This window comes from Cyrtonyx montezumae, unplaced genomic scaffold (genome assembly GCF_038088225.1).
Source record: "Cyrtonyx montezumae isolate F1298 unplaced genomic scaffold, pur_monq_1.0 scaffold_17, whole genome shotgun sequence".
NCBI classification, from domain to species: Eukaryota; Metazoa; Chordata; class Aves; order Galliformes; family Odontophoridae; genus Cyrtonyx; species Cyrtonyx montezumae.
In genome coordinates, this window is record NW_027071903.1 from 13353548 (window position 1) to 13372248 (window position 18701).

The 18701-nt window shown below is 40.5% G+C and overlaps 1 protein-coding gene across 3 annotated transcripts in view; it reads right to left on the reverse strand.

Annotated features, from left to right (window-relative positions):
* Nucleotides 1-18701, reverse strand: part of LOC136046656 (dipeptidase 2-like) — a 472322-nt gene that overhangs the window by 277239 nt on the left and 176382 nt on the right. The gene's annotated exons all lie outside the window — the stretch shown is intronic.

The following is an 18701-nucleotide window of genomic DNA, read 5'->3' on the forward strand; positions in this document are numbered from 1 at the left end:
CCAGTGATGACATGACCTCTCAGTATAGAGACTAAGGAGACCCCTGGACCAAAAACAGGTGAAATTTTTTGTGGCCCTCAATTCTTCTGCATCCCTAATATGTCTTAAGAGGAAAAAGTACTTATTCTGGAGTGTTTTAATTTGCAGATATCCCTGAGGCTTTCTGAAGCTTGAGAGAGACAGAATTTAATTACAGGAAGCTGAAAGCTGAAGCTGGTGTCCTTAGATTTCCCTTAACTACTTGTGAACTATATAGCCTAAGCTTCTGAACATGGCATGCTGATTCACTAATGTTAACAGAAACATCTTTAGGCTTATCAATTAGTTAAAGATAGAAATAACTGCATTTCTGTGTAACAAGAGACTGCTCTTAATTCCAAGACAGCAGCTCACAGTCCACAGGAAAATGTAAACAGTAAGACTCAAGAATAAATGGACTGTTTCAAAACAAATAGAATGTTGTTTGCAGTCATAAATGCTCAGAACCACTTAGTAGGAGCATTTCGGACTTCAGCATATTTTTATTCTAATGGCTATCAATAGAGGAATGTGACCTTGCTCTGCAAAACTTGAAAGATAAATATGCTGTCAAACCACAGTTCCAGTAGATCATATCTACCCTAAAATTGTCTCCTAGAAGCCATATTTGTATTACTGTGCCATCTCTTGTTATGGTCTTAGGGTCTGATTCAAAACCAAGTTCTTTCTAGTTAATGATTTGAGTACGTTTTGCCTCAGTCCCTTCTAGTGCACTGGCAACTGAGCCTCTTCCTTTTTTCTGTCCTTCATTTGAATGCACTTTATACAATATTCTAAGTATATATGTATTTATGCAAATAACTACTAAATAAAATCTCAAAGTGTGGAATGACAGAATATTTTTGAAATAAAATGAGAAGAGTAAAGTCTAGAATGTCTAGTATGAAAAAGAACCAATTTTCAGCTGGTCTTCATATGTGAAATGTTAACCTCTGCCTCTAAACTACTGCTTATGTCGTCTGGCTGTAAGTGCATTGCCATGTTTAACTTTCTCTGTATTTACAACTGTGCCTATCCTGATGTTTCATGTGCTTAAAATAAAACTATATTTTTAAAAGACTTCTCTTGAATAATGTGAGTCTTTTCTGTATAGTCCTAAGGGTACTCTGTCTACCATGAGGAGCTCAGGGGATTCCAGAAAATGTTTGTGATACCTTACCCTCAATAAACACATGCAACTTGAGTTCAGTATTTTTAGTTTTGAGTGTGATGGCACTTCCCTCTGTGGCATAGCTAGAAAAATAGGACAGGACTGATGTTCTTCCAAAGAGATACTTCTGCTCACTACCTCAGCAAGAGGGAATACGATACAAAGGACTTGCACTTATCTGGAGAGGTATCTCTCTCTTCTGGCAGAAAATAAAGCACCACCATTCACATGTAAAATGAGCGACTCCAACCACAGCTGAGGTGTAACAATCCTGGTTTTGTGTGATCTGAACATTAAGAAGGAATGAGAAGAAGGGTTTAACCATAACCTGGCTGAGCAGTTAAGTGAAATAGATGTTAATTCCTTGGCAAGGACCTTTCTGCCTATAGTTTTAATTCCTCTGCTTTCCGACCAAGAGCGATGTTTTCAAAGGAGACTTCTATTCCAACCAGAAGAAAAAAGGTGGCTGGGCAAAGATGACAACAGCTACTTCAGGTCTTTGGCTATCAAGGGTCCCTTACACATATTGCTGTTAAATTCAGCCACCCTTCACGACTGGAACACTGTGCTGCCCACTAGTGTAGCACATTTAGGACCAGTGATTTTATAAATACATGCAAGTCACACAAATGCTTGTCAATTAAAGCCAAAATACTGTGTTTGTATATCTACATATCCCAATAGTTTTATGAGTTCAGCATGTAGCAGTGATTCAACTATGGTCTGAAAAGAAATCAGCTAAATGTTAGGACACTAACTCAATATACACACATCTGCTTGATTTGCGGGAAGGGAATACATTAATATCTAAGCATCATTGTGCCTCAGGGAGCTTTTAAAAGGAACAAACTAAAAGCAGGCTGCAACAAACGGGCATTACATTAAGTGGCAGAGCAGGAACTAAACAGAAAGAAAAGCCTAAAAAAACTAAAAAGAAAATGGTTCTCAGTCCAGCACTGAGGGATGACACCTTTCAGCCCCTGTAGAGAATGCTGCCTCACTGCCTGACACTCCCTGGCATGCAGGATCCAGAGCCACTCTGTTTAAGGACCATTTAGAGCAGCACACAGTAGAGCTACAAAGGTATCTTTGGTGTAATGTAACCATCAGAAATATCGTTGATTTAATTGGTACTTCTCTGTCCTGCTGTAAAAAGGATCTGATAATACCTTCTCAGGTAGCAAAGACATTGAACCCTACAGAAACTCTGCCAATCTTAACAAGGGTGAGAATCAGGTGAGGACAACAGTACATTGCAAGAGGAAAATACAACTAATTCTTAAGAACGGATGCACATGGGCTGCTGCTGGTTTTTATTTTTTCTGATTAAATTGTACCTCCAATACAATCAGTATGAACAGATCTTATGTACATTTTTTAAAAGCTGAGTTTAGTTTTCTGAACATGAAAGTCACGCAGAAAACTGGGCCTTCTTTCTTCACCTGGGAACAGGGAAGATGCTAACACCATTAAGTCCTGACTAATTTGTTTAAGGAAGGTGAATCAATATAGTCTCCACCGTCCATTCCAGTGGCTGATTTCTGAGGGAAAGCTCTTCTGGTCTGAGAAAATGAAAAGCGAAGAGTTGTACTGTGCAACAGGCCTAGTGACCTTTCCTAGACTGCTGTTGCTTGTACTGCAAAAGGCAAGGCTGCTTGGCCACATCTGACAGCTGCCCTAGCAAATCCTGTCCAAAAGAAAGCATTCCCTGGGTACCAAATGTTTGAGAAACATCTGCTAAGATGGTTTTGTTCTATGGTAGTCAACACACCACGTCCCTATTTCTGGGTAATTCCTCAGGCACTATGCCAATGTAAATAAATACACCATTCTGCCTGAGTGGGCTTCTGGTAGTGCTTGCATAGGTGCTGAGTGCTACTCGGGGTAAATGGATTTGGAAAATCAGAGCCTGAAGCTCAGAAACTAAATGTGACAAATGTGTGAACACACCTGCACTCCTCAATGGACACTGCTTGGGAAGTGCCTGACCACAGCAAGTGAAGCAGCCTCTGGTTTCATGCTGAGAACTAGAAAACTCTCAATTCCAGAATGCCACAGGAAAAAAAAAAAAAAAAAAAAAAAGGTTTTTATGAAAGACTTGGGAGGTTTGTAGTTACACTGCACAAGCTGCTTGGAAGGCTGAGCTGCGTTCACAGTGGCCTTCAGCTTACCCTTCTGCTATCAGTTTTGCATCTCTTGGTATAGCTTAGCTTTCTCTCTTCTCCCTCCACACCCCTTCCCACCCCACCCGACCACCCAAAATACAGGTGTCACTGCCAAAAGCTGTATCCCACAGGCAGTAAAGTAAGAAATCTAAGATTGAAACATAAACATGACTGAATTGGCTGGGATTCTGGAGGCACACACAAAGTGTCCATGAACTGCCTCTACTGGTGTGCAGCGAGATCAAACTTGTCAAAGGTTGTAAGGGATTTTAATGACATTTAATTAATTAATTTCAAATCTTTACTCAATGAAATAACATTTATAAGACTGACTAGCAGTAGGGAGACGTTTGTCAGCAGTGCTTAAGTTGGCAGACTGGCTGTTACTATACATAGCCAGGGAGGCAGAAAGTAAACATCTTATAGGATTAGCAGCTATGTTCATAGCTGAGATGAAATTTGGACATTTCATTAGTATAAGATTGATTCTGACATTTCGTAAAGCCAAAAAGCAAACAAAAAATGTGTCTGATATAAATACAGTATGCAGCACTTATTCAGATAAAGTTCAAGAAGTGCAGCAGGTTTAGTACCATGACAAAGGAAATACAGGAGGGTCATTTAAGGACACAATTTCTGCTAAGCACTTATGTGTATGCTTAATCCTGAGGGCATCAATCAGATACTTTATGCTTATTAAAAGCAGACAATAATATTAATAATTAGAAAACATTAAAAAAATCCATGGTAAGTTATTGCTAGTGGCAGTAATAAAAAAACAATACTTCAGTTGATTAAACTTTATGAAAGTTTTCCTTTTTTGTGCCATCTTCTTAGATTGAGTCTGTAACAACCACAGCCTGAATAGAGAGACTTGGAGACAAGTGACAGCCTTACAAGCGGAAATAATTCATTGCTCAGCCTGATCATACCTTGGGGCTCAGCACATTCCATAGCTAGTGAGAACATTGGACTCCTGACCATGAAGCCCTGGAAGAAGTGAACAAGAAAAGTGGAAACAAGGGATGTGGTGAAATATCACTGGATGCTCTACGGGCACTGATAAAGAGTCACAAAAAACTTGCTGTTGTTTCACGGAGTAGCTGACCAATGAAATGTTAAGTGGAAAAGTGGAAAAGTACTGTCTGTAAGCACAAGAGTATAAGAGATCCTGTTCATCATAAAAAAAAAAAAAAAAAAAAAAAAAAAAAAACCAACACCTTTTCTCCCTCACTTCTTAACCGTACCCTGGTATCTGGGTGGTTACTCTACCACAATACCTACTGTTCTCTTTTTTAACATGCACTCCAAAGCAACAGGTCGAAAGAAAATATACATCCTTCCCCTGCTCTCACATTTCAGTTATTCTACACTTTCAAACTATTATTACATGCTCAAAATAAGTCCATTATATTAACTGTTGTTCATCAGATGATTTTTATTAACCTATATATAAAACATTTAAAAATGTTTTATATTCTATTAATATTATATATTATATTAAGAATACAATATTCTATATTAAGATATGAAAATCATCTTTGATATGTTAAAATCAGATCTAAGTGATCATATCTTTAAAACTACACCTGCCTACACACTGCTTTGTTCTAAACCAGTCACAGGTAACAGCATGCTCCTCTGGTCTCTTTGAGCCTGCTCTCTCTCAAAATCTTACAATGGTTGCACAAGACTCATTCCAGCCGTGGGACCATTCTACAGTTACATCAGGAGCCCTTCAAATGCCATAGATTTACACAGGAGCTCAGGGAAATCATGTTTCCTAAGAACTACTAGCAGAACTGAGGCATTTTAAGAATGTTACTTGGTTTATTTTTCACTGTGACCTTAGAATACCAAAGAACTTCCAATTAACACATTAAAAAGTTCCCTTCCTATAACCCAGCAAACAGGAGTTGCCTGATAAGTGAGAATTCACTAGATTAAACCTAAAGCCCACCTCAAGAGATGACTGCATTGTCATACCAGACACCCACTGCTTAAATGTTTCAGCTGCTAGAAACGTTTTCTCAAGATCTGATATGAACACATATGTGTCTGAAGCCACTACATTTTGTTCAAATCTTGCTCAAAGAGAACTGCTCTTTATTTCTTTGCAGAGCACCTTCATTTCTACCTGTACATCCACATGCTGAGACATCAGCATGCCTCTTTCACTCTTGCCTCTCCCAGCCTTCTCTTCATAGGCCAAGTAGCAGTTCTTTCACTCCTTCCTCATAGGTTGCACTTTCTGGACTTGCATTTAGGCTTTCTGGAGACACCACTTCTGCTTCAGCCCTATCACTCCTGAGCAGACTAGAAGGATTTCTGTACATAGTTTTTAGCCAACATTCTTGCATCTGCAGGTCCAGTGTAAGGTTTGGCTTTTTCAGGCCCTGTGGACAACCCACTCACATGCAGCTCTCAGCAGCCTGTAAGCCCAAGGTCCCCTCTGAAGGAACTGCTACTTGAGAGTTTCCCCCTCTCCTTCTTCTTACAACTCCTCATTTCTGCTTAACTGCCATCTCGTAGCTTTGTCCTTCACAAATATAAAGATCAGTTTAGCAAGAACATTCTGATCAGCTCAGATTATTGATAAAATGAGTTTTTTGGGTTTTTTTTCTAACAAATACATAAATTCCTTTTTTTAAGGACATTATCTTCTTAAAACTACACGAATCATCTGTCAGTGCACTAGAAGAAAAGCACTACAAATTAGAAAGACATGATGAAAGCTTTGAGTATATAATTGTTCAAAAAGAATAATTTCCTTTTCAAAGGTAAACACCAGCCTTGCAGACAAAGATAAGGCCAAGTGCACCATTAGATACACAAGTCTGTGTTTCTGCTCCTATCTCCTGATATCAAAGATTGCAGGAAAATTCAACATGTTTTCTTAAAACGTAGAAAAGAAACGAACAGGAAAAAGTGCAGGAGACCAGAAGGAGTCCCAGCAGCACCGCCAGCAACTCGTAGGAGAGTTGTTTCCCCCAGCGCCGGAAGTCTTTGTGAATCTGGAGATAACCAGCCACGAACTACAGCAGCTATTCAAAGCAGAAATAATTGAAATGTTTAGATTTTGTATGCTGCTCTTTTGAATGAAAGCATGCCAACCTCTGTACTGTTTAATTACATTTCTTTGACAGCCTGTCTCTTGTAAGAGAAAAGTATATTGTCAATAGGCGTAGACGAGAGGGAAAACGGAGCACCTTCAGCCACCCAGGCTGAATGCAAGTTTGGACTACTACAAACTCAAAGCAACACCAATCCTATATGAGACCTGGAAATTAACCCAAGTGGGAGCTGCTTTTTCTACCTTTCCTACTGCCAATTTTAAACACAAAATTATATGCATACAGCGGAAACCTCTTCTACTAGAAAAGTTACCTTGTAGAGAAATCAAACCAGCCCCTTCTGAAAATGCCTTTAACAAAACTCTTTTATTGTTTATTTTATTAGAGTGGGATTTATCAGATGAAACAGCCAATGAACCAAGTATTGTACAAAACACGTAATAGGAATTTTGATTTTTCCTGAATATTTAACAGTTTGTAAATAGACATGGCAAAAGGAAAGAGAATACCTTGGCTAATGCTACACAAGAAGACCAGTGGGGCACAGACAGAAATCCAAGTGCTCTGACTCCTGATAAAAACCCATAAGAGCTCATGGTGTCCCAGACCTGGTCACTTAATTTGACATTTGTTGCTTCAACAACTGATTTTTGTTTGTTTGTTTGTTTCTTTTCAGATTCAAAATAGTTAATCCATCATCTAATCATGAAAGAACAGATTAAACAGATTTGATCATTTATGGCAAAGTTGCAGAGTCACAGAATCATTAAGGATGGAAAAGACCACTAGATGGTCTAGTGCAACCCCAACCCCTCCCCACCACGCCCACTAACCATGTCCTTCAGTGCCACATCTACTCTTCTTGAAAACCTGCAGAGACGGTACCTCCATCCCCTCCCTGGGATGGTGGATTGAGATGGTGCATTTAGACTCTTTCAGCACCTTTCTCTACACTGAAATACTTGCACTTATCTGCAGCACTCTGACTTGCTCATCATCACTAAATATTTTGAGTGATATCAAGCTCAATTCTTTCTTCCATCACTGTGGTCCATGCTCATATTCAACAGAAAGCTCTCAGGTCCCCACAGGGTTATGATGGGGGCGGAGGCAAGCCCTGCTCCAGCAGACACAGGCTGGCCAGCGCCCATCAGTGTCTGACCTTCTGCTGGAGTCGGTCAGTCTCGATTTACTCTTCTTCCAGCCTGATGTGAATAATTTCACAGTAGACAAAAAACGCCCTCCTCTCCACCTAATCTCTTATTATTTTCCAAGTGGAGTCCATCTAGCTTACATCAAAGTTTTGCTCTCGTTAAACCATTGTTTTATAAGTCTGTTAATATTTTTCCTGTCCATAAGACAGAAGACACTGCTGATAGAAATATGTCAACAGGAAAACAAACAGGCAGCATTTGACATGCTATTAGTCCAAGTCTGGGCAGATAAATAAATCATAGATCAAATATTAATGAGGAGGAGAAGCAGTGTTTATTTCTACTAGGTTCATTACGCACACATCTCCCATACGACACAGCACATCTCAGAAAAAGGATGTCACAGTGTACCCAAGGAAGGACTGTTAATGCTGAGAGGACAATGCATTCCCTCCTTAGAAAGATATTCAGTCTCCTGGGACAACGTCACAGCAGACATACAGAACAAAGCCAGATAGAAGTGTCTTTCTCTCCATCACAGTGTAAGGCCAGGGCTATGGGAAGAAAGGCACCTCTGCCCCGATAGCGGTCCCTGGGCAGTCTGCCTGGCACACACACACAGGCTGTGGGACTCTTTCCTCTGCTTCTGTCATTGCATGACCAGAGTGCTGGGTCTGTTCTATCTTTAATTACTGCCTTGCCTGCTCTGAGGAGCCCAGTTCAAAGATAAAGACCTGGCCAGGCCCTGCAGTGCAGAAACCCAAAACAAAATTACAGCATGGCCCAATTCAAACAAATAAAGAGCATAAACTCAATATATTGAGACAGCCAGAGTTTGGAGTAACAGTAAAAGACATGTGGTGGAAGGCATTACCAGAGATGCATCTGTCATGTTGTACAACATGACAAATTATGCTTTCTGAAGAAACGTGCTGATGTGAAGGAGAAAAGGAGATGGGACCAACAGGTTGCAGAGGAAACCAAGAGCAGTAACTGGTTACTGAGAAGAAAGCCAACGCTGCCTGCTGCCAGCACTCCCCAGCTTGCTCTATGCTGACTGAAGTGGTTGGCCTGCTGGAAGCAGCATCTTCCAGCTTTCCACATTCGCCATTAAGTTATTAGCCATCCATACATTTTATACAATGCTCTCCGTTACATATGATACCGATGTAGCAAAATTGAACCCGATTTGTTTTGGTGATGCTTCCAAAATAAATAAATAAATAAATAGATGGATAGATGAATGCGGAAACTACCCTGTCATCTGTAGTTTAGATGCATTCTTAACTACAATATAGGTAGGGAGATAAGGTTAGCATCTCCTCTCTCCCAGAAATGCAGTACAAATGCAGTCAGCTCACCCCACCAAACTCAGAGGAATAGAACACATCTAGGTGTGGAGTCTTCAGCTACTGAACCTCTGTGTAGTTCATATATTTGAGGGTGCAGTGCAGCATCAAAAGAAAATATTCACTTGGGTTAGAAGATACCTGTGACTCATCAGTAGCATCTACTTTCAAACACCGAGGAATGATTTAAAAAAAACACAAGATCTTTTTCCTATTTCTTCAGAGGCTGTTATTTCAAAGGACGCATCTCAGATAGGTAAAGATTTACCTGAATCTCTAGATAAACACTGTATGGAAGCGAACAGAGAGAGAAGGTCGTTTTTGTAAAGCTCAAAAGTGCCTCTGTGCATAAAGCACCATTTTCCAAAAGCCACCTTTAGCTTAGAAGACCAAGTATTGTTAAAATGTATTTTTACTTTGTTTTTGTTGTTTTTTTTTCTTTTCCAAAAACACAGTCCAATAAAGTGCAGGGCACTAAGAGGGTGAGATGGAAAAGGGAAATCCCTATTAACACAATCTTCATTGCAAAAAAATCAGCTTTCCAGAGGACCTAAGCACAGAACTGGCAGAATAGTACAAGCTGCTCTTTCCCACTGCTCTTCTGTAGCAAAGATCTAAGTGAAGCCAAGTAGAATCCAGTGTTGGTGGAAGAGCAAAACTAGTCCTGGCAATTAGGCACAGCAGCCATTTGACACAGCCTTTTCTGGCTTGCAGGTACCTCCTCTTGCCAACTGCTAATAATTTCCAGTCAGCCTTGATATGGGAATAATGGAAGGTGTTTGCCAGCCAGTGCAACTAAACTGATGTATTTTCTGCACTGAAAACCTCATTTATTCTTGATGAGGCTCATCTCATTTCTAGCACAGCAGCACACTGACTTAGTTATTGCCACTGCAAGCTGGTGCCTGCTAGGAAGGCAGGTCTGTGTATGTAGGCATGTTTCCAGCAATGGCAGTTTCTCTTTGATTCCCTTATTACTCATTTCTGGGTGAGGGAACTCAGCCACAGTGCTGTATTTTGCTCTGGCCTATTCCTGCTTAAGGGCTTCTACTATAATTGGCCAATGTTCATCATCATATTCATTACAATCTTGGTCTCTCATTAATTTATAAACAGTTCAAAATCCAGGGCTTATTGTGTCTAAATCCATCTATTATTACAAGGTATCTAATGAATAGTTTAAATGAAATACATTCAGGCCTAGTTAACCCACAGAACTTCCTCCACACATTTATCCCTGTTTACCACTCCTACCACATGCTCTTAATTGTGTCAGCTACTCCTCGACCAGATAAAACTATTTGCAAAAATGCACATCACCCCAGAGGAGAGAGCACAAACCACCAGCCAAAACAGCAGCTTTCCAGGAAATGTAATGCAATTCATGCTAAGATCAAGGTAACTGGAGTATCATAACTCCTTCAACGAATATCACACAACTAGCAATCCAAATCTCATTTGTTCCTACGGGGTGTAATAGACTGAGCTCAGTTCTTTTAATCGTAGAAAGGCTTCCCAGACCAGTGTATGCTACTCACAGATTTAGCCTGCTCTCAATCTGAAGCCAGAAAATATCTCTTCCCCTTTACCTTCACACTCAACGCTTCTTTCTCTTCTCTGCACAGAACATTAAACACTGGAAGATACACAGATGTGTTTACATTTCAAATAACTACACTTGGTAACTGGAAGCAAAGAGACTCTGAGTTTCAATAAAAACGAACTGCATTCAGCTGCATTGAGTGGAAAAAGAAAAAGGGTGAATCCAGAAATGAAGCAAAGGGGATGCTTAGTGGTAAATGAATAGAAGTGCCCTATCACCCCTTCTTTGGGCAGTACTAAGGGGGTTTCTGTCAGAAGCAAATGGGCCGAGGGTTGCTCAGACAGATGCAATGAGATGTCCTCTTCCAGGAACTGGTCTCACTCATTTGGTTTAAGAGTCATTATCCAGTCCTGAAACTCAACCAACTCCTTCCAGAGACACTGTAAGAGTGACAATTTTTTTACATATTATGGACAAACATTCATCATTAGAAACAAATGAGAGGGTTTTTTTCCTCGGAAACTCCAAATAAAATCAAATATCAAGCATGCCATCAAGGCTGCAACTCAGTAGAGGACACATTCATAAGAGGAGATAACAAAGGAGATTTTAACAAATTTAGCATATTTCAGGAAAGATTCAGAGAATGGCTACTTAATTCCTGCAAAAGGAACCAATTAATGACCCTGTGCCAAAGGAATTGTAAAGGTATTACTCTTGAATGAAACAACGTTTGAAAAAGGAAATGAATTTGTTTATGAGACATATTGTTAGCTTTGCTGAGTTTTACCACCACAGTTTTCCTCCAACAGGAAATACAACACTAAACAAGAAGAAAGCCTCAATCAATCCCAGTAAAGCAGCCTAACGTTCATGTCAGCAGTGACATGATAAGGCTCTTCTACCAGTTTTTTTGGTATTTTAACTATAAACCATTCAGAGCTGTCATGTTTCAATTTACATCCAGATTCCTTCAAAAAGGTTGGGATTTTGACTTGAGCCTATTACATACTCTCATCTGTTTCACTGGAATTCTGCAGGGCTTGGACTAGCTTTACATTAGCCATTTTACGGAGCCTGTCATAGCAGGGCACCAAATCCCACCAAAATTCAAACAATAATTTATTCAGCACAGCAATCTGACCCCTTAATGTACAGTTTTTGAGGCTGTTATCAGGCATATCTGTTGAGAAACAGGCCTCAGAATGTAGGTCCAAGACTTCAAACCATACCAGAACCGGATAATTACATTGTATGATAATGAACTAGCACAGTTAAGGAAGCATCAGTACTGCCTTAGTGGTTCCTGACAGTAAGAAACTGAATTAGTGTGCAATCACAGCAGTGCTGTTATATCACGGAAAATGAGCACAGAGCTCCCAGCACTGCCCTGTCCCTGCCCTTGTGCCCGTTCCAGTAATGTGGCTGTGCCCTGCAGCTCCTGCTGCCCCATTCCCCCTCTGGGATCCCTGCAGAAACCTATTCAGCAGTGGGGCCTGAAGCAAAGTGTGTGCTGAGACACACTTGGAGTGGAAAAGAGAATGAGAGTAATTGAAAGCAGGGAAAAGCATAAGATAAATAATACGGGAGTGAGTGGTCCACATTAAGGGTTAATTTATTGGGAATGAGAATACTGAAGTGCCGCTGCTGCATCAAACCCTGCTTATGGCTCCCTACAGACACAGATCAGGAGCTGCAGGGGCTAAACAACCTTCCCTTAGCAAATGGAGCTGTTGAAGCAATACTGCAGCAATACTGGAACTGAAAGAAGAGTCCTGGACAGAGGGAAAGAGGGAGCGGTGCATTCAGTAGCATCCTTACAAAGCTACCAACCAGATGAACTCAGCTCAGCTCTTCTCACTCCTAGCAAGAGAGCATGTACAGACAAAAGTGAATGCACAACATTTCTCCAAAGAAGACATCCATATTTCACCTGTGCTCACCTAGAGCACAGGCCTGATCAAATAGAAGATGCAGGAAGCTTCATCCTCCCACCCTCACAGTCCCCAAAATTTCCTCAGTAGTTCTCAATTTACTGACTGGGCTCCTGTGCTTACCAGAGATCACAGTCCAACAAATACTTCAGTCAGTTCCTCCTGTAACTTAAATAAACAGGCCAGCTCTTAGCTGCCAGTGCTAACAAGCAGTTCCCTACCTCATTTTCTCTATTTCTTGTAAAAAAAAAAAAAAAGAAGAAGAAAGAAAATCAAATTTCCCAACTTCCTCCAAAAATTTTGAGTTTAACTCAATTCATCTGCTGAAAACTGCCTCAGTTCAGAGACCCCTCAGGAGGGGCTGGTGTTTCACTCAAGGAAACCACACCGCTGGGTGGCCCAGCGAGTCTGTGCCCCTCATAAAGAGACACTGAATGCATTCTGCGTTCCCCGCCCAGAAACTCCACAAACTGCTAACAAGATGCAGACACCAGGGATGAGTCTGGCTCCTTGATTTCCTTTCGAGTATGCATGGAAGCTCAGGCAGATCCTTGTCCTTGGAAATAAATAAATAAATAAAAACTAGAAAAGACAGTGATCGCAAGAACGCATTATGAACATTAATGTGCAAGTTAACAACTAACAGCATCCTGCCACCAAGAGCAAAAACTCGTTGAGGAATGGGGAATGAATTGTTCTGTGCTGTTCAGTAGTCCCACTGTGTATGCCAGTGCATCCTGGCTTTCTGTAACAGTGCTTGGCATGCCTCAGTTGGCTTTTGGCCTGACATCCTCCCACACACATTTGGCTCACCCTCCCCATTCCAATCCATACTCAATTTTCTTAAACGTTTTAAACTTTCATGTGCTTTTTTGTGCAGGAAATACCTGCTCTGCGCAGATGCAGGAGAGCACTGTGGAGCAGGGCATCATTCCATTAGGGTCTGACACCCTTTGCTTTTATCTTTATGTCTGTACTGTGGCAACCCTACAGAAAGCACAGAACCTTAGAAAGGTCCTGTGATGCATAACCAAATGCACAGAAAGTCATTCTCTGTCCTGAAAATATTCAAAAACATACTAAAAAAAGCCTTCCTATAATCACGCTTGTTTTTCTTCAAAAAAAATAGTAAAAGGTTTATTTTTATTAGCCTGCTGTTTTTGAGTCCTTATGGTTGACATGGCTCAAAGTGTCTTTTCATTCTTAAACAGAAACTGCATTTTTAATGGAATCACGTGAATGAGGTCTCAGCAATGACACCCACAGAAGAGAGGCACTGCACCCCAACAGCCCCTGCCCCACTGCCAGGCTCACGCTGGGGCTGGTGTTCCCTCATTTTCCCTTTTTTTAAAGACATTCCCTTCTGTAGAAGATCCTTCTCAGATCATGCATGACTGTCCCACCCTGTGTTCACTCCTCTGGTTTCCTCTGGATGACCAGAAGAGTAACTACAGTTGCTGCATTCCAGTTCTTCTCTTATACTGTGATGGCAAACCCAGGTCCGATTCCATTCCCACTATGCTGTCTTTACCATACATTGCCTTTCCAGAGCACAGTCACATTCTCTATGCCTGATTTTGAGAAATCTAAATTGCAGTCACAGGGAAAGTAAGCAGAAGATCCTTCAGCTGAGATTAAACGGGCTAATCACAGTTAACAACGATCTTAACTAAAATGCTAAAACAGTCTTGGTAGCATTTCCTAAGTCCTAGATTTGCTACGGGGGCTGGCTTTTAACATTGTCATTTAAAGCTCTCAAATATGTGCTCTAAATCAGTATAGTTGTCACATCATTAAGGAAGTTTGTGCCTAGTTTTCAAAGCAGATATCCTTAAATTCTCTAGAAGACCACAGAACTCCAGCCATTTCTGGAGACCTAGTGTTTCATAGAAGCAAGAGAAGAGGCTGGTAAGTCAGGATCCCACTCCCCTCACACAGCAAATGAGTGAGTTTATTTGGAGTTACTTTCACTATGTAAAGTTTGTCTCTGGCTTTTCAAAGAACAGAACCAGCTAGAAAAATACTTCACTCTGTTCTATAGCCTCCCACTCCAGTTCTGCTCCATTTATTGGTATCTAGGTATCATGTGTCTTCAGAAGAAATTTACTGTGCTCATGTTACCAGCCAACATTTTGGTTTTACCAACTTTTGATACACACGCACTCGTAAAACATCAGCAGCTCCATGCAGTGGTGCAGTGACTATACAGCCTTCAGTTTAATCCTCCAGTTGAAATTCAGCGATGCATGTGGGCACATGCACAAGTGGGAGTGAGGACTGTGAGTTCTCCATGGTTTTCAATGGCTAAGGATTTCAGACGCACAAGCTGACATTTTTTTCTGTTAATGGTGGGGTTTTGTATCTTTGTTTGGTTTGCATGCCCCTTTTGCAGGGCCGTGCAATTTGGCACCACAAGCTCTGCTCACACCCCACACTCCCTATGAGTTTGGAAACTCAGCCAGTGTACTTACAGAGCACAAGGCACTACAGTCCCTCCCACTTCTAGGACCAAAATGTTGGCTTATTTTACCTAGACTTGCTATTTCCCGAGTTCACCTTCCTTGAATTCAGCTTCTTGCTTCTAACCTTTCAGCTTATCAGCATTGATTTATTTAATATAAAGTAGTGAGGTTACCTTAGATCAATTATACCTTTTTTTTTCTGTGCAATTTCCAATGCTTAATACGTCTGTTACTGCTCAGCCGCAGGGACAACTTGTCCAGCTGGATCCTAAATTATTTCGATCCTTAATTCAATTGTATTTTTGCCACAGCCCAGCCAATGAGCATAATTCTTTTATGGCTAAGAAGCCTCTTTAGAAATAATCCAATAGCCCATATTAAAATGTAGGTCATTGTGAAAACTGCCAAGTGCCTGACTTGTCATAACTTCAAAGACAGGCTCTGAGTCTCCTTTGGCATTGTTGATTCTTTCAGTGCTCGAAGGCTTAATTTTAAAACAATCAGCTCAACAGAAACAATTTACTTGCAACTGTCCAAACTAGTCAATGTTAGATGCAAAGCCAATCTGCTACTTTGTGCTGCACTTGAGTAAATGCTACAACTGAGGGCAATTGGAGGTTTCTGAGTACTATATCAGTTCACAGTACTTACACGGATCTGTTGCTATAGAACTACAAAGGCTTTCAGCTGTAAAAATAAGTAAAATCTATTTGAACTTGCTCATGAGGTGACCATGTGAACACCCCTGTGAGATAAATGTGTAAACTCACAAAGGCAAAATACATGAAAAATTTCTTAAACTTTGAGAAGAACGCATTTTTGGCTCTTCAGCTAATACCTGTGATGAGATTTGGGACTTTTCATGTGTGTATATTTATACACATTCATTCTATTCTTAAAAGAAATAAAGAACTGGTCTTGCTCAGCATTTTGGAGGAGACTACCTTCAATTCCCTGTCATTCTTTCTCCCTCTGTCTGAATGAGCTGGAATCACAGCATCTAAAAGAATGTTTAAGGAAATCAGTGAGAAAATCAGAAAACCAGAGAAAATTCTTTGTCCCCAAATGTTAATATTAGGCCTAGAAGAAAGCGTCATCATTGAATAACAAACATTCTCAATGCTTGGGCATTTGGAAAAAGAATGACCTGCCTGTCCATTGTGTCTTCAGATACATGTGCACGTCGGTTCTTAAAATTAATGAGGACACAAAGATTGGCTTTCAGTGTGTTCAGTAACCAGTGTGGTACACATCTAATTTAAGATCAGAAAGCAACATTAAAGGGGCTATTTCTAGTTAACGAAGATAGCAGTGCTCATTCTCACTGTCTTTTTAGCATCCTGCACAATTGGGCATACTTTACTTGCTATATTGTTGTTGTTTTTTTTTTAGTCTTTTCAACAGGAATAAAATAGTATCCAGCACCTTGTTATTAGCAGTGCTGTAAAAAAATCCAGTCACATGAAATCCAAGGAGTTTTCATATCAGCAAATATTTTGGGTCATCTCTCTATCTAGCTTTGGACATTTAGAAGTCTAGGTCAGGGTCTGCAAGCAACAGAAATTACAGTGTATTTTTATGAAAGCCTTGATTTAAGGAAATGCACATAACCCTATGACCACGTGGAGCCCCCATTATTCCATTCCCATCCTAAAAATTAGGCTGTTAAAACACTTCACAAACCCCAACTTTCCAAAGGAAGTCAGATTAATCTGGTATCTTATTTTGATAACTGCCTTTTATAAAAGCAAGGAAAATGAAGTAGATATTAATTTATCAATAATTCAGAAAAGCAGCTGTTACAACAACGGTTAAAACTGTTAACCTGAGCAGAGGAGGAGGGAATAAATAATAGAACTGTTAAGACAGGAATGAAACTGACAAAATAATATTATGTTGTGTTGTAAGGATAATTATAGACTTGAAATTAGGTTATACATCCCAAAAGATCTGTCATTGAGAATAATGTTATTCTCAATAATATTTGCATTAATAATACACACGAATAAATTTTTGCTTGCTAATTAAATTAGGAGATGGTGAAGTTGGTGGGCAGCATTAAAGGAGAGAAGAATGGGGCTCACATAGGAAAAATTGATGCTCTTAAGTCCTGGAATTACATAAATGGAATGAGATGGAAATGAACAGAATAAAATGTTGTAAGGATTAGAAACAAGAATATCTTCTGTAAACTACAAGACTATCACCTGGAAATGACAGAGTAGAATGACTTGTGTGCTCATAACTGCTTCTGGACAAACTTTAAATACAGGTGAGACCACTGTGGGGAAAAGGGTGTTCCTTAGCAAGATCCTCTTATGACCAAGGTCATGGCTGATAATCATAGAATCCTTAGAGCTGGAAGGGACCTTTAAAGGCCAGCTAGTCCAACTCTTCTGCAATGAACAGGGACACCACAGCTCTATCAGGCTGCCCAGGGCCTGATCCAGCCTCGCTCTTGAAGTCTCCGGGGACAAGGCAGCCACCACCTCTATGGGCAACCTGTGCCAGGTTGGAATTATTTGTAATTCACAAAATTATTTGTAATTCACAAGCTGGGGAGACTCCATCTGAAATCTAGGCCAAGAAAGGTTTCTTCTAACTAGTAAATAGAGATTGCGTGTAGATAGAATGAGATGGATCAAAAAGAAGGATCACATCAGACCCAAAAGTTCCTCACTGCTCAAAGCAGACCCTAGGTTAGTGAGTGTTCTCAGCCCTTCCTGGCCTCTGCACAAACCAGCGTCAGAAGAGGAGGACAAAGTGCACCTCACACAGTCAGACTGAAACTAGATTTTCTCTACTTGATTGTATATTTCCTGGCTACCTCAGACATTTTACAAAGAGCAACACCCAGCCACACAATCCCAGCTACAGCAACCCAATACTTCTAAAATGAATAAGGTGCCACGGGATATCTGCTTGGGTAACCCTGACGGCTCCCCTGAAGAAAGCAACCCAGTGTTGAGGTAGTGGGTCCCAGGAAACAAACTTGGGAGGTTGTGGTGATCTCAAACAGTTTGATAGGAAGAAACAACGTTACTATAGTCAGAAATGGGAAGAGGCTTTATCTTCTCTTTTAACGTGGCTTTCTTGTGTAAATGGAATACCAACACATCACAGAGAACTTTTATAATATTTGCTTTCATCCTGAAGGTAATTTATAGCATGACAGACTGGCTGTCAATATGCAGACTTGGACCAACATGGATGGGCCCTCTCAGTGAGAGAGATGTACTTCTTTGGTTGGAGGGAAGGGATACTATGACAACAGTCTCCTAAAAACAGAGCACAAAGCTCATAAATGCTAAGTAAACTCAACATTTGGAATGGCAACACGACTTTAGGGATGCTATAAACTGTAACTTCCCAACCTGCTCACACCAATCCAACGAGCTGGAGCTGATATATCTGCTATCATTAAAGGTGTCTGATACAGTCAACAGTATGGTGTCCTATACCTGATAACCTAGAAAGATGTGCACCTCTGCAACTGCCATGTTCCTATCACTTGAAATTGCTTTAACATTGATCCAGTAAGAAGGCTGTTCTCTACTTTGCTCCCAGTTCCTACAGCAATTGCCTATTACCCGAGTTTCTTTTATCACAGAATAACCAAACCTAACTGCATTCAGCTTATGCAGTTCATTTGAAAAACATTTAGTCTTTCAGTACTGATAAGCCCTGCAGCCAGAGCGAGCTCAGGGCTTCTGTGGATGCATCGGGACATGAAATCAAAGAGGTGGTTCATGCATCCCCTGTCCCTTTCTAATCTTTTTGTAATATATTGGATTACTACAAGAAAGTGATGTTCTGGGCCTCCATGCCTAA